A 14,822-nucleotide genomic window follows, 5' to 3' on the forward strand; every position below is an offset into this window, starting at 1 on the left:
ACCGATAGCTCAGAGAATACCAGAATGAGAATGCCACTAAAAATAATCCAGCTTTTTATTAATGAATGGGAAGTTACTTAACGTATAGCTTTCCAAGACACTTTATAATTTATAAGTTAAGATACACAATTTATAGTTAAGCTACAGTCAGGCTATACTTTTAAACAGTAGGCCAATACGTAGTTTGTTATAGACTACAACAATATGCTTATACAGTACAGTATTGTAACACATGTCATACATGTTGACATGTTTTTATATAAAGCCTACTTATGTTTTTGTTAATAACAATAAATTACTTTTTAAAATAACAATTAACTGTTTAAAATGTTTGGGGCCAGTAAATTTGATTGTTTGTTTATTTACATATTACCTTTGCAAACCCAAAAATATATTACATTTTAAAAATTGAAAGCATTTTTAAAGTGTAATAACATTGTATTATACTGTATTTTTGATCAAATAATAAATGAGAACAAATTTGATCAAATAAATGAGAAAAAATCTTAAGTGTATATATATATTACAAAAGAAAGTGGGTTAAGTTAATAGTATCATAAGTAAATAATACTTACTCAGCAACAGTGGTTTATATATAATATTCTGTCAGAGGTCACCTATAAAGCACAGATAAATATAATAAAGCATCTGAGCATCTGTTGGTTTTGTTTTGAATTTCCCTGGAATTTTCTGTTTGTTTGTTTTTGGAATAAGCTTGAGGTTATTTTGTATCTGTGCAATGTATCTTTTGTATTTAATAGACAATTTATATGATTCACAATTCTTTGAAGCATTTCTCTTCCGGTCGGGAAGCATAATGTTCCGTGTTGCGGTTGCTGTTGATGAGATGAGCTGATTTCGTCTGTGTGATATGCGAGTTCTTCAAAGATCTGCTGGTCTGTGTAGATGTTATAGGCTACCAGCCAAAAGAATCTCTCACAGAACATAATCCACATCGGGATACTGAAATACCGGTAATACCGTTGCATGTGGGCGGAGGACTTCATTAAGTCCTGAATATAGCAATTCTCTTCTCGATTATGCTGATTTGTCCTACATATTTGAGTCCCCAAACCACACAAATGTGGCTTAATCCAATTTGAGCATCAAAAGGGATGGATTGAGTCTGTAAAAATTTCAGAATTTAGCCCACTTTGTTGGTCAGATTCACATTGCAGCGGAACCAACAGACATTATATTACAGCAGAATAGATGTGTTCGTCTATTTATGTAAACCAAAACACCTACTCTATAATAACAGTTTAATACATGTTACATTTTCAGGGCAAAACCAGAATGTTCAAGAAAATCTTTCAACACAAAAACAGAAAATTCATTGGCAATAAACAACTTAATATCTTATTATTTGCAAAACTTGTGCTGCTCTTCACTAAATTGACTTTAAATTGTAGCCTAATTGACACTAAGTTGTCCTTTCCTTTCTTTGTCCTTTGGAACAGTGAATCGGTGAGTTTTAGGGGTCACTGCAGTTCACTTCACATTTTCAAAGGGTCTGTCTCAGTGCCAATGAGATCGGGAGGCTGAGAAACAGTAGCTGTCCAAAGACTCACACTGGAATTAAGAAAGCTGTTACTTATTCACACATCTTCCTGCAAACACCTGCAGCCCAAATTGTTTTGTCACATGTCTGGCAAAAAAACACCCACCCAAACCATTCAGACGTCTTAATCTCTTTATCTAGTCTTAATCTCTGTCCACATGTCAATTTTCATCTCATTACAATGTTTTTTGCTTTGTTTTTTTGACTCGGGCAAGAGGTGCTCTGACATAAATACACTAAAAATTAAATATTTAACTGCTTCTTACTTTGTATTTTAGTCTAGCTTTCCAGTACAAATATCTTACAGTACAAACATTATTAAAGTCCCCCTTTAAAACTCATATTTGACAATCAAAATGAAGTATTTAAACAAGTTTTCCTCTGAAAATAATTTCTTCCTGGCTTAACATATCTCAAATGTTACTCTACACCCTTGTTTTATTTAGTATTACATGAATATGCAAATCAGACCCCACCTCCACTCAATCACGCCAGCTCTACCTGATCCACTCAACTGACTAAATGCTACACAATGGCAAGTGGAAATATTGGTTTAATTCAGAAACCAGAAACTGATTCAAAATTGCATGATGTTAAGTCTTTCTGGAATATTTATCAAGATTTCATGGATTTTTATACTTCAACTTTTTTAGGCAGATATTATTTTAACATTTTATTTTTATCATCAGATATTTACAGATATTTTTAATTCTGACTTTTTGGTATATTGGTGACAAAAACGTAATATTTTGTCATTTTGCTTGTCAAGTAACCTTTATTTATACAGCGCTTTTTACAATTCTGTCTCGAACGCACACACAAAAAAGGTTTGGATCCAAGTCCAGTGGTATTTATTGGGGTAATCCAAATCGTAGTCGCCAGGAAAAGGTTCAAAATCATACAAAGGCAGTCCAGAAACAGGAAACAAAACAAGAACAGATCTCCGAAGTGCAGTAACATTTAAACAAGGACTCGACAACTAACACAGAAACAGACAGGGTATAAATACACACAGAACTAACAGGGTGATGGGAAACAGCTGTGTACAATGATCAGATGATGAGTGCAGACAAAGGATTATGGGAATTGACCCTTCGCAGGGAGCTTGATTGACAGGTGATCTGACCAATCATACTTCGCCATCCGCCATTTTGTCCGACAAAGCAGTCAGGAGAGTCAGTAGATTAACATGGGAGGATTTTAACTTGAAAAACTGAATATACTGACGCCTTTCCGTGGTTAAAACAACATTCCTTCTTATGTTCATTCATGTTTATTTTATGCTATAAATGAACTAGAAGGAAGAGATGATAGGTTCATGAGCAGCTTTAACTGAGGCTCTACAGTGATCTGTCACGACACATTAAAGAGCCACAAAACGGTATTTATTGTTTAAAGTTCTTTTTAAAATTGACCAAATTTGAAAGGTGAGACTTTGTTTAATATGTTTAATATCAAAAGTAACCGAAAAGTAGCCTGGTCTGTCCTCTCTGTCAGCGTATTGTCAGTCTCCTCTCTGATCCGCGATGTATGTTTCACTGTGTGAGAACACGGTGTGTGCGTGAGAGCGGCGTAGCTTGTCGGACATAGCGACAGTAACTAAGGGGGGCGGATCTTTGCGAAGTTCAATTGCAGTTCATGATGAGTGGGTGACGATATGGGGAAGAGACCTCTAGTGGACACCCAGGGAAACACACACCAGACATTGGGACATAACCCCCCCTCTACGGAGCGGCTACCAGACGCTCCACGACACAACTTCAAAACAAAATAAGAGTCTAGGAGGGAGGTGGAATGGTGGAGGATCAGGGGGAGGGATGGGGCTCCAGGTCCATGGAGGTGAACAAGAACAAGACGAAACAGACAACCCATCGGGCGGCCAGGGCGAAGCAGACGACCCATCAGGCGGCCAGGGTGAAGCAGAAAGTCCATCGGGCGGCCAGGGTGAAGCAGACGACCCATCAGGCGGCCAGGGTGAAGCAGAAAGTCCATCGGGCGGCCAAGGCGAAGCAGACGACCCATCGGGCGGCCAGGGCGAAGCAGAAAGTCCATCGGGCGGCCAAGGCGAAGCAGACGACCCATCGGGCGGCCAGGGCGAAGCAGAAAGTCCTTCGGGCGGCAAGGGTGGTGAAGCCCCCCCGGGCGGCCATGGCGATGGAAAAAGGAACATACCCTGGCTCAGGAACAGGCACAGTCACTGGCTCAGGCACAGGAACAGACACCAGCTCAGGCACAGGAAAAGACACCAGCTCAGGCACAGGAAAAGACACCGGCTCAGGCACAGGAAAAGACACCGGCTCAGGCACAGGAACAGGCCCCGGCTGTTCATCAATGGAAAGCTTATTTATTTAGATAAATCAATAAATTATCCCTCCACCGGTTTTGTCATCCAGGGTCACAAATATATAATATATTTCAATGGTGCACATTTACTATTCATACTTTTAATAACCTTCGTTGTTAATAAATATATAGTGTTTTACTTATTGTTTATTTTTGTTATAATAATGATATTCATTTTAGCTGATGCTTTTATCCAAAGCGACTTACAATTGCTATATTTCAGAGGTCGCACACCTCTGGAGCAACTAGGGTTAAGTGTCTTGCTCAGGGACACATTGGTGTCTCACAGTGGATTCGAACCCGGGTCTCTCACTCCAAAGGCATGTGTCTTATCCACTGCGCCATCACCACCCAATCATTATTATTATTATTATTATTATTAGTGTATTAGTTATATCCTTTCTGAAAAATGTTGTTACTTAATAGGTCAATTGATTTCTAGGTTCTAGGTAATTGAATATATACAATAACCAACAGAAAAACGTATGTATGTCCTCTAGTTGCTGTACTTGTTTTTGTATTTTTTTTTTGTTTCCCTTGTTTTCTTTCAGAAAATAAACATATTCATAAAATTAGTTCAAGCTGTGATCAACTTTTGCCACTTGTATTTATTTTCACTATGAATCTTTTTTTAAATTAATAAAGCAAAGTAAATATCTTGAGCATCAACAAAAAGAATGCAATCAAGTGTAGCAAACTGTGCAATTATTTTATTAGCATCAGCTATTATCTCCACAAAAACAATCAATAACATGTTAAAGAAAATAATTATAAGGTCAAACGTGTTCTGCATTCACTAAGCTCAAAGTAAAAAGTTCAGTGACAAAAGAGATGCAACTTCAAGACCCCCAAGGTTCAAAAAAGGGCCCAATGCCAAATGCCAATCCCAAAGCGACCAGGTTGAAACAACAGATCCTGAATATGAAGGACTAGCCCATAAAAAAAAAAAAAAAAAATCACTAGGTGATCACTAGGTGGCTCCAAACTGTTCAAGTCCGCTCGGCATATGGCATATGTCTTGTTTCAATAGATAATTACAACAGTTCACGTTAAATTCAAAAGGCAAGAAGTGGATTATGCCTGCTACAGACTGTGTGATTTCTGCCATCCTTTAAGATCATTCACACTGTACGACATGGATCTAATAAACTTTGGTACGGCATGTATGTAGACTGTACGATGATGACACCTACTGAATCAAAGGCTACAATGCAAATTAGTATAGCAGAATAAAAGGTCATGCGGTAGTGGTTAACAAATTGAGCAGGATGAATCACACTATTGTGTTTTTATGCGAGGAGAAAACGTGGTCGTGGTTATGGCTAAGGAAAAAGGCCAACTTGGCATGTCAATTTTGCAAATAGAGCTTGAGGTAATAGTTTTAAGTTTTAGTGCCATGTTGCGTTGATCAATGCACCATTTCATCTTGCATTTTTATTGGCTAGTCAGTAGACAATGATAATCTGATTACCACAATTTTTATGAATTCTAAATTCACCACCATTGAGCTTATTTTGTGATAGCATCTAGTGAATAGATGAGTTTTCCTGGTGATGTTCAATGTCCCAAGCAAACTTTGCTGTCTCATTTAGCCACAGCAACCGCCTTATCCAAGACAAGTAGAAGTGCATATTATGTTGTAGAATTAAACATGAATATATCTTGAGCTTTTCAGACATTTAACCAAATTTCAGACATTTAACCAAAAATCCATTGACTTTATGACGATGGAACCGTAAGTGCTAAAATGCAAATGGCCTACAAAAAAACGTCATCACTACAGCACTCTATTATGCAACATATAAGCATATTTTATGATTTTCTTAACCACTATGTGGCAATGTCACCAAACCTGACAGGTATGCTCCGATCAAGGTGTAAACAAATACGGTACCACCCTTCAGTTCAAAAGGACACAGTGTTGGTGGGATACAGCCAATATACCTAAGAGAATTTTCGGCATAATTCAGTACCAATTAAAAATGTACTTCAAGACTTTGTCCCAAACAAATACATAAATAAATCATAGCTTCATAAAAAAACCCTATTCAAACTAATTTCAACTTATGGTTCATGGACACTCATATGCAATGAACTGCCAATGTGAACCCATGACACTTGATTTGGGGATAAGGAGGTTATCAAATCAGCCTTTTTAAGCACTCCCAACAGGTCAAGTCTGGCCCGGGATAATTCGTGTCAAGGAATGGGCGACATGCCCTCTCCAGATGTGAAGGGTGCAAAGAGACTCGAGTGCGGAGCCACTTTAGCCCTGAAGAGAGCCGCAATTGCAGAACACACATGAATATTTATTATTCCCTGACGTTCATGGCCAATTACTGCACAGCTTCCTCTCTTTCCTTCCTCTGTTTGATTGGCATGCTAACTAATCAATCTGAGTGCTATCAGCTTTATAATTAAGCTTCATTGGGGGTTGAATATAGTGTGTGTGTAAGTGTGCGCATGTGTGTGTTGATGACAATTTGCATTAATTCAGGCTGGCACATTTTAAGCACAGCCATCCCCCCACCTTAACCACTAGGTGGCATATATGCATATGAAGATACACGACCTTGAAAATAATACTGCAAATGTCTTACAAGAGTTACACCCACACGTTAAACAAGCATAATAATAATAATAATAATAATAATAATAATAATGCGTTTTAATGCATTACATTTATAAAGCGATTTTCTAGGTACTCAACGTGCTTTTACATATGGAGGGGGAATCTCCTCAACCACCACCAATGGTAACATACAAGATTATATGTTAAGATTTTAACATACAATCTTAAAGCATTTTCTTATTCCGAATGATGCTGGGCATTAAAAAATAAAATATAAAAGAACTAAGCTCAATTAAGCAGTTAGTTAATTCATTGTCCCACTAAAATAATGTCAAATATATTTCAACCCATTCTGCTGAGGTTCGTAATGAGCCTAGGAAATTGCTTCTCTATTTTACAGTTGTCTCACTGTGTGAAAGCCGCCGTTATATGATCCCGTATTTCAGCACTTGCTGAATGTTATGAATGTGTAAATCTTGACAAACGTTCTCAGTGCCAGTGGAGGTTTCTCTTCCTTCACATATAGTAATGACTTCTTACGTCCACTTGCTCCAAGCATGGTTATTGGGAAATACGGCATCCTGATTAATGATGATTGTTATCACTCAAAAGCGCTCTAAAGCAAACTTAATAAACGCGTCTGTCTTCGTGTAGGGGAGGCTTTAGAGCGCTGAAGCCTGCAGTGCTCAGTACATCAGCTCGCTGGCGATTGTGACAAATAAATTAGCTGAAAGGAGCCAATGCATTGTTTCCTAATGAGGATTTGCAAAGGGGCAATGTGTGTTTTACAATGTGATACCAATTATTCCTGGGCGAACATGAGAATGAAGGGTGTGATGAAATTATGCACCCCAATGACGCCCGTAATTAGGTCATTCCACTTCCATCTTCTTGCCAGCCAACAGAAAGAAATGTGGAGAAAATAAATGTTTAATGTATTGGAGGGATGGATTGTTTTGATATATAAAAAAGACTTTTTTATGTTCTAATTAGCATTAGTGCCTTTAGAAGATGCTTAGCAAATCAAATGAATCAGGGCATGTGTGTTAAAAATGTCTACTTTGCTCAAATTAAAATGAAGCATTAGTGCATCAGGTTACTGAGGATGTCGATGGATTTTGTGGGATATGCTGCGGCTTTCTTCGATCTTATTGAATGGCATGAATAATTAATATGCAGTAGGAAAATGTGCTATATTTTAGATATGGGACAATGAATCCTATAATTCACACACCACACATTTGAACAAAAGAGCCTTTCGCTTCATTCTGAACTCTTGCTGTTGCTAGTTGGGTCTGTTTATCAAAATTTCAATTGATGACAAGGTTTTGAACAAACCCCCTAACTCCCAGTTTTACACTTCAGTACACTTTGGACTTGGATTAAACATCAATTTGCACGTTGAAGACAAGTGCTGTCACTCTTCTAAGCATTCAGACTTACAATTTTTTTTTAAATAAGAGTTCCTACATTAATTGAGGGACCCGAATTGTATCTTGAAACCAAACTGTCCTGTTGTTAGGCTCTTTTGACCAGCATTGGGTGTAATGCATCACTAAGCAGTTAATTACAGCAATTTAATTACATTTCAGGGAAAAAAGGTTACTCTTATTCGATCCCTGTAGGAATTTACTCTCTGCTAACAAGGAAATGACTGATTTTAGGACGTCACTGTGCATGTAAACAGACTCATTGAGTTAAGAAACTTTAAATACATGCAAATACAGCAAACAGACAATTATTCAGACCTGAGGCTCACAGTTAAGGTCTAACTGATGAAGTTCTAGGCTGCAACATCTGGCTCTAAATGCCTAAGTGTTCATGCATGCAAGCATCCAAACAACAAACCCATCAATCAATCAACCAACCAACCAGCACACATTGTGGGCCTATAAATAAATACGGAAACAGAACGTTGTGTTATAAGAGCAGTTATGCATGCTGTGTGTGTGAGGGGTGGGGTTATGGAGAGATTAGGTAGATGACAGTTCTGGGCTAAAGATGCATTACCGCTTCGCTTCGAGCATAATTAGGCCTTCTATGTTCATTTCCAACCACCTACTCCTTGTCTCACAACTTTCTTCTTGCCCTTGTCCTTCTGTCACCCTCAGGGAAGACTCCTGAATCCTAATCTGCAATATTTTCCTCTCTGCAAAAAAAAGGTAGACCTAACCCACACTGCAATACAGAAGCGATCATCTGAAGAAAGAAGAAGACAAAAGCTGCAAATCAGATCAGTCACACCGATATCCTTCCGTTCGCCGCAAAGATATGCAGCCACACAACCAGGGCGAACCAATCAGATTCAGCGTCAGAGCGCAGCTGGAGTCGCACGCCTGAACGTTTTTTCTTTCAGACTCCCTAACAGACAGACTCAGAAGTGCTCACTTTTTCCTCGTCTCCACTTTTCCCTGTACCTCCTTTCATCTGCACAAAGTACATCTGAGGATTGGCCTGGCGCTCGGAGCTCGGAGAGCCCAGATTATATTTTCTTCAAAGTGAGATCCAAAAATGTGGCACAAATAAAACACGTTTTCTGCCCTCCAGGTCTTTCCAGTTCTTCAGAGACTCCTAAATCTAAGGCCATCCCTGTGTTTTGTCTATGAGGATAACGCACCAGGCTGGTTTCTTTCATTTTTGAAGCCACTGGCGATGCCTCTCTCATGTCCGCGCCTGCTCGCGGGTTATCAGAGGATCAAACGTAGCACGAGTTGGGTCTCGCTGTCGAACACGACGTCCCCGAAAGGAGAGGGAGGACTGATGGCTGTTAAGAGATGTCTCATGCATACACACGGCACCTTTTCGCCATTTTTTCCTGTTTTCAAAGCAAATGCTATCTTTGAGCTCTGAATGTTTCTTAGTTGTCCAACGCAGCGTCTCCATCCATTTGACCTTTTCACTCGGCAAGGCCGACGGCAGAGTTTCCAATTGCAGAGGGTTTTATTGTGGTTATCAGATCCATATTTTTTTTTAGCTCTCTCGTTTTTCTCCATCTCATCCTCTGTGTAGATGTTGCCTGAGTGCGTTGGAGTTAGTTTGAACTATGATAGTCCAAAGATTCAAAGATTACTGTCGAGACATCAACTCTGCAGTTATAACTTAAAGGTTAAGTGTGTCATTTGTTGATGTTAATGTTACGTGGACATTCAACTACAGTAGATTTAAGTCTTTGTAGGTTGATTCTCTCAAAAAACTTAAACTTGGTCATTGGGACAGATTGGATAAACCAATGGCGTAAGCTTGGGGCGGGGCTATGCTTTTCTCACCAATGGCAATAATAATAGTTCATAAATCAGTTCTTGTATAAATTATCGTATTCAGTTGTTTGCAAATCCATTCTCCTGTAAATTGTTCAGTTCAGGTTTTCGTAAATCTGTTGTCCATATTGTCATGTTCAACTCAACTGTTCATACATTAAAAAAAAAATATTCAGTTACACTTTATTTCTATAGTCTACTTTAGACATTTTAAGTAACTTTGCAACTACATGTCAACTAGCAATCATTAGAGTATTAGTAGACTGTCTGCTTAATATCTGCTAACACTTTATTTTAATACTCCTCAACAGACATTCAACTGACTATATGTAACTTTGCAAATACATGTCAACTTATTCTACTAACCCCAACCCTAACAGTCTACTGATACTCTATTGAGAGTTAGTTAACATGAAGTTGCAAAGTTACTTTATAGAATGGGCGAAGTGCACTATTAAAGTAAAGTGTAACCATACAGTATATCCGTCTTTAAATAATTGCATAGAGTTTGAAAAAAAAAATATTTCTCATATCGTTGCATTTAATTTCTTTGTTCGCGAATTCATTAATGTTACCCTGGATCACAAAACCAGTCTTAAGTCACACGGGTATATTTGTGGGAATAGCCAAAAATACATTGTATGGGTCAAAATTATAAATTTTTCTTTTATGCCAAAACTCATTAGGATATTAAGTAAAGATCATGTTCCACGAAGATATTTTGTACATTTCCCACTGTAAATTTATAAAACATTTATTTTTGTAAGTGAATGCAGCACAATCGCTAACACAAATGGAAAACTTTAAAGGCGATTTTCTCAATGTTTCGATTTTTTTGCACCCTCAGATTCCAGATTTTCATATAGTTGTATCTCGGCCAAATATTGTCCTATCCAAACAAACCATACATCATTGGAAAGCTTATTTATTTAGCTTGCATGTGATGTACAGATCTCAATTTCAAAAAAAATGACCCATGTTTTGTCATCCAGGGTCACTAATGTGTAAATTGCTACATTTAATTCAAGGGAATCTGTTTATTAATACATATATATATATATATATATATATATATATATATATATATATATATATATATATATATATATATATATATATATATATATATATATATATATATATTAAGTTTTAATTAAAATATGCCACTAAATAAAACATGACCCCCTTTTTTTAATCAGTTGGCTTCTTTCATATTGATTTATAATAAACATATTTTGAACATCCTTAAAACATAATACATTTACTTATATATGATTACATTTACTTCCCATACCTTCTGGCAAACCTATTTTTAAGCCTATTTCTCACAACATCTTTTTAGATTTAGGAATGAGGAATTTAGGCAATTTAACTTAAATAATAATTTGTTAATATTTTTTATGATTGGCATTTAGTCTCAGTAAAGTCCTGCTTATTTAAAACATCTTATTTGCATTCTACTTTTTCATTTGAGTTTTCATTAAAAGTGATTATGTATTTTTTCTGTATTATTAGATGCAACGGTGTCACATTAAAAGAAATCTGCTTTGTCAAATGAAAATTTTCTCCTTCAAGGGTGAGGGTAAGGCTTAAAAATTATGCATATCGACTAATTAGAAACATTCCACTGTGAGAGGGTGATAGAGGTGAATGCATATTTGGCATATTCAAATCTAAAGATTTTTTTTCTTCAGTATAGCCTACTTCATATTCGGCAGCCCCAAGAATAACAGAAGAGTTTTGATAATTAATGCAGTATGGGTTAGGGGTCGATCCTGACACTTACAGCCAAGCTCTCCTCCAAAACAAAATATCTCCTGCTCCTTCTGTTTTGCTGTCTGCCGTTGTTGCCGGAGTGTGTGGCAGTGATTGTCAGCCAACCTTTTGAAAACCCCTCTCCTTCTATTTACCATGCTGAGTCTTCACCCTCTCCCACAAACACCCTCATTGGGATTCGGGGCACAGACGAATTGCTCGCTAGGTCCAATATGAAATGAGATTTAAGTAAAAAAAATGCAGAATACTTGCTTAGACTGAATAAATCATTCAAGGATAGAGGGAGTGTAAAAAACAAGGCATACTTAGTTCACTTCAGATTTTTTCAGGAACATTTTGTATGATACGTTGATTGTCCGCCTCATGGCATGTTTCCCGAATGCCTTGGCAGTGTGTTCATCCTCTCTGTGCACTTAATGTCATGGTGGTGCCTGGGCTTAAAGAGGAGCCGTGTCATCACAGCAACAACCACACTAAAACGGGTCACTGGGTTGAATGTGTAAATAATAGCAGTTCTGCTATCTGCTGTCTGCCTATAACCTGTAAGATTATAATTTTAGAATATTATATTTTCATGTTGTTGCTCATGCAAAACTCACCATCACAATGACAGTGTGTTCTGAATAGTTTTGAGAGAATAGCTATGTAGTAGCTAGGTTTTAGTTGGCTGCATACTAGCCAAAGTACAGAAAGTGTCCATCCCAACAATATATATATACTATTATATCTATCTGTGTGCTGATAGCTTAGAAATCACACTGTCCACCAGAGACACTTTGATATCAGGTCATCAGCATTTGTTAATACTTTGGAGTTCATACTTTAATATTAAGTGTGACATATAAAATAATAGTCTAAAAAATAGATAGATGGACGGACAGACAGATAGATAGATAGATAGATAGATAGATAGATAGATAGATAGATAGATAGACAGATAGATAGACATCATTTAGATACCTTAGAAATGTGTGTATCAAATATACAGCAGGATTTATAGGGTTAATACTTTACGGTCATTCAAAAACCTTAGTTATATTTTTTTATTAACACACGTTTACAAAATGTAAGATTGAAGCTTGAAAATCTACAATTGACTAACATTAATAGAATGTTTGTCATTTAAAATGTAACCAACATTGACAAATAGTTTCATATTAAAATGTAATTGATATTTTCTCACTTGCACCTATTTAAAGGGGTGGTAAAACACGATTTCACTTTTCTAACTTTAGCTAGTGTGTAATGTTGCTGTTTGAGCATAAACAACATCTGCAAAGTTACAGCGCTCACAGTTCAAAGCAAAGGGAGATATTTGCTTTTAAAAAAAATCAATTTCTAAGGGCTACAGCAAACGGACGGTTTTGGACTACACGACATTCCTCCGGAGTTGCTGACGTCAGCATATCTCATTATTTACGCATACCACTCCTCCGAGAATACTTAATAAGCGGGGCGAGGCCATTTTATATTGCTGTTTTGGAGATGAGTTGTCGCAATGCCGTCGAAATGCTGCTGTTATTTTCATCCGGATTGCAGGTCCACTTTGTTCAGCCTTCCTAGGGACGAGGGAGTTAGGGATCAATGGTTAAAATTTATTTTTAATAAACCCTCATAATTATGACCCAAATCTCGCTCTCTGTGCTGCACATGTAACAGAGGAAAGCTTTCACAATCTTCGCAAGCTCAATGTATGATTCGCACAACGGCTTGTCCTGAAAGATGGAGCAGTTCCAACTTTAAAAACAGAAGCTTTTGTTTACGGGCCACAATCTGTAAGTATGATTTATTTTTCGTCGATGTGTTTTCCTGTAATAGTTCGTATTGTTAGCAAGGAAGTAAACAAATGACAACGCTGTTTGGCTCTGCAAACCAGCTTGTTAAATGCTCATTCATACTTTACATTATCCGACATATAACTAACGTTACAAACTTTTTTTTTAATCTCAACAGCGAACTTGGAATTAGTGTAAATTATTCTTTGATTAGAGCTTTTATGTTTATCTACATGCTTGTTTATCTACAGGCATGCTAAACATGGATCTGTGTTTGATTTGGCAGCCGATGTTTAATGTTTGTTTTGGATTAATAGTTCTGTCGACAGATATTTGTCTACAATCGTTCTAAAACTACAAAAGTTATGGTGGCATACAGTCAGAAACGATCACTATAGATCCAGTCTTTACTCAAAAAAATCCCTTTGAGGACTGTAGTATAATTTGTTAGAACGATTATATGAAATTCTTGTTTATGAAGCTTATTTTTTGTAATTCTATAATAATTAGTACAATTACTGTAAATAACAGCGTATCTAAAAAGTAATGATAGAACAACAAAAAACAAACCTTTCTGAAACGTCGTTTAACAGCCGTTCTTGCGCAGGTTCTGCTCGATCATCTTCACTAACGTTTCCCCGGGTCCGATTGGTTGTATTGACGCCATTGTTTATAATACACCAAAGCACAAAGTACCGTTAAAGGTAAGGGGCGTGACGTTTCCGGTAAACGTGCACTAGACGGTTAGCGAATCACAACACACTGGGCCAGCTAACCAATCTGAGCCCATTGCGTAGTTTTGAGGAACGGGCTTCTTAGAACCAGGAAACCATCAGACTTTTACAAGGAGGGGCAGAGCAGTGTAGAATAAAGGTAAAATATATGAAAAATAATGGCATTTTTAAAAAACGAAGCATGAACACGTTACAGTGCATCCAACAAACACAATCAAGCCTTCGAAAAAATGCATTTTACCATCCCTTTAACCATTCAAGCATTTTTACACTGCAAATGGTGTCGGACTGAGTGATGTGAACTGATCATCATGACATCAGCATTATCAGCCGTGATGTGACAAAAAAAAGCTTAAACTGAACTATATACCTAACTTTAGCACTAATCTTTTATTTCCTTCAGGAAATATCTATCTTGATTGTTCTAGATTTATTCTGTTCTGCTTTAAATCTAAAGACTAGCATGAACAAGATAATAAACACAATACACACAAATAACAATCATGTAGCCAGACACTCCATTATCGGTAAACAACCGAGAAAGTCCTTCTCACTGACTCAAATTAAATGCAGATGGGGCTTTTAACAAAATACAACCACTTTCAGACTTTGGATTTAACTATCAATGGCTCTCAATAAAAAATCAAAACACATCCTCAAAGAGAAAGCCACTGAAAGACTACAGCATCAAGTGGACGGAGGAATGGATGCATTACAACTGAAAAAAAAACCCAGAAAGCATCACATTGTTACAGGGACAAAATATGTCTATATTGACGGCTCTTGTAAATACAGTAAATTATT

General features: G+C 37.1%; 1 protein-coding gene across 1 annotated transcript in view; it reads left to right on the forward strand.

The window, feature by feature from the left end:
- Positions 1-14,822, forward strand: part of kirrel3b (kirre like nephrin family adhesion molecule 3b) — a 648,233-nt gene that overhangs the window by 132,213 nt on the left and 501,198 nt on the right. The window lies entirely within an intron of this gene.

Source organism: Siphateles boraxobius, unplaced genomic scaffold (assembly GCF_051911475.1).
Source record: "Siphateles boraxobius isolate OS27281-9 unplaced genomic scaffold, OSU_SipBor_1 98, whole genome shotgun sequence".
Taxonomy (NCBI): Eukaryota; Metazoa; Chordata; class Actinopteri; order Cypriniformes; family Leuciscidae; genus Siphateles; species Siphateles boraxobius.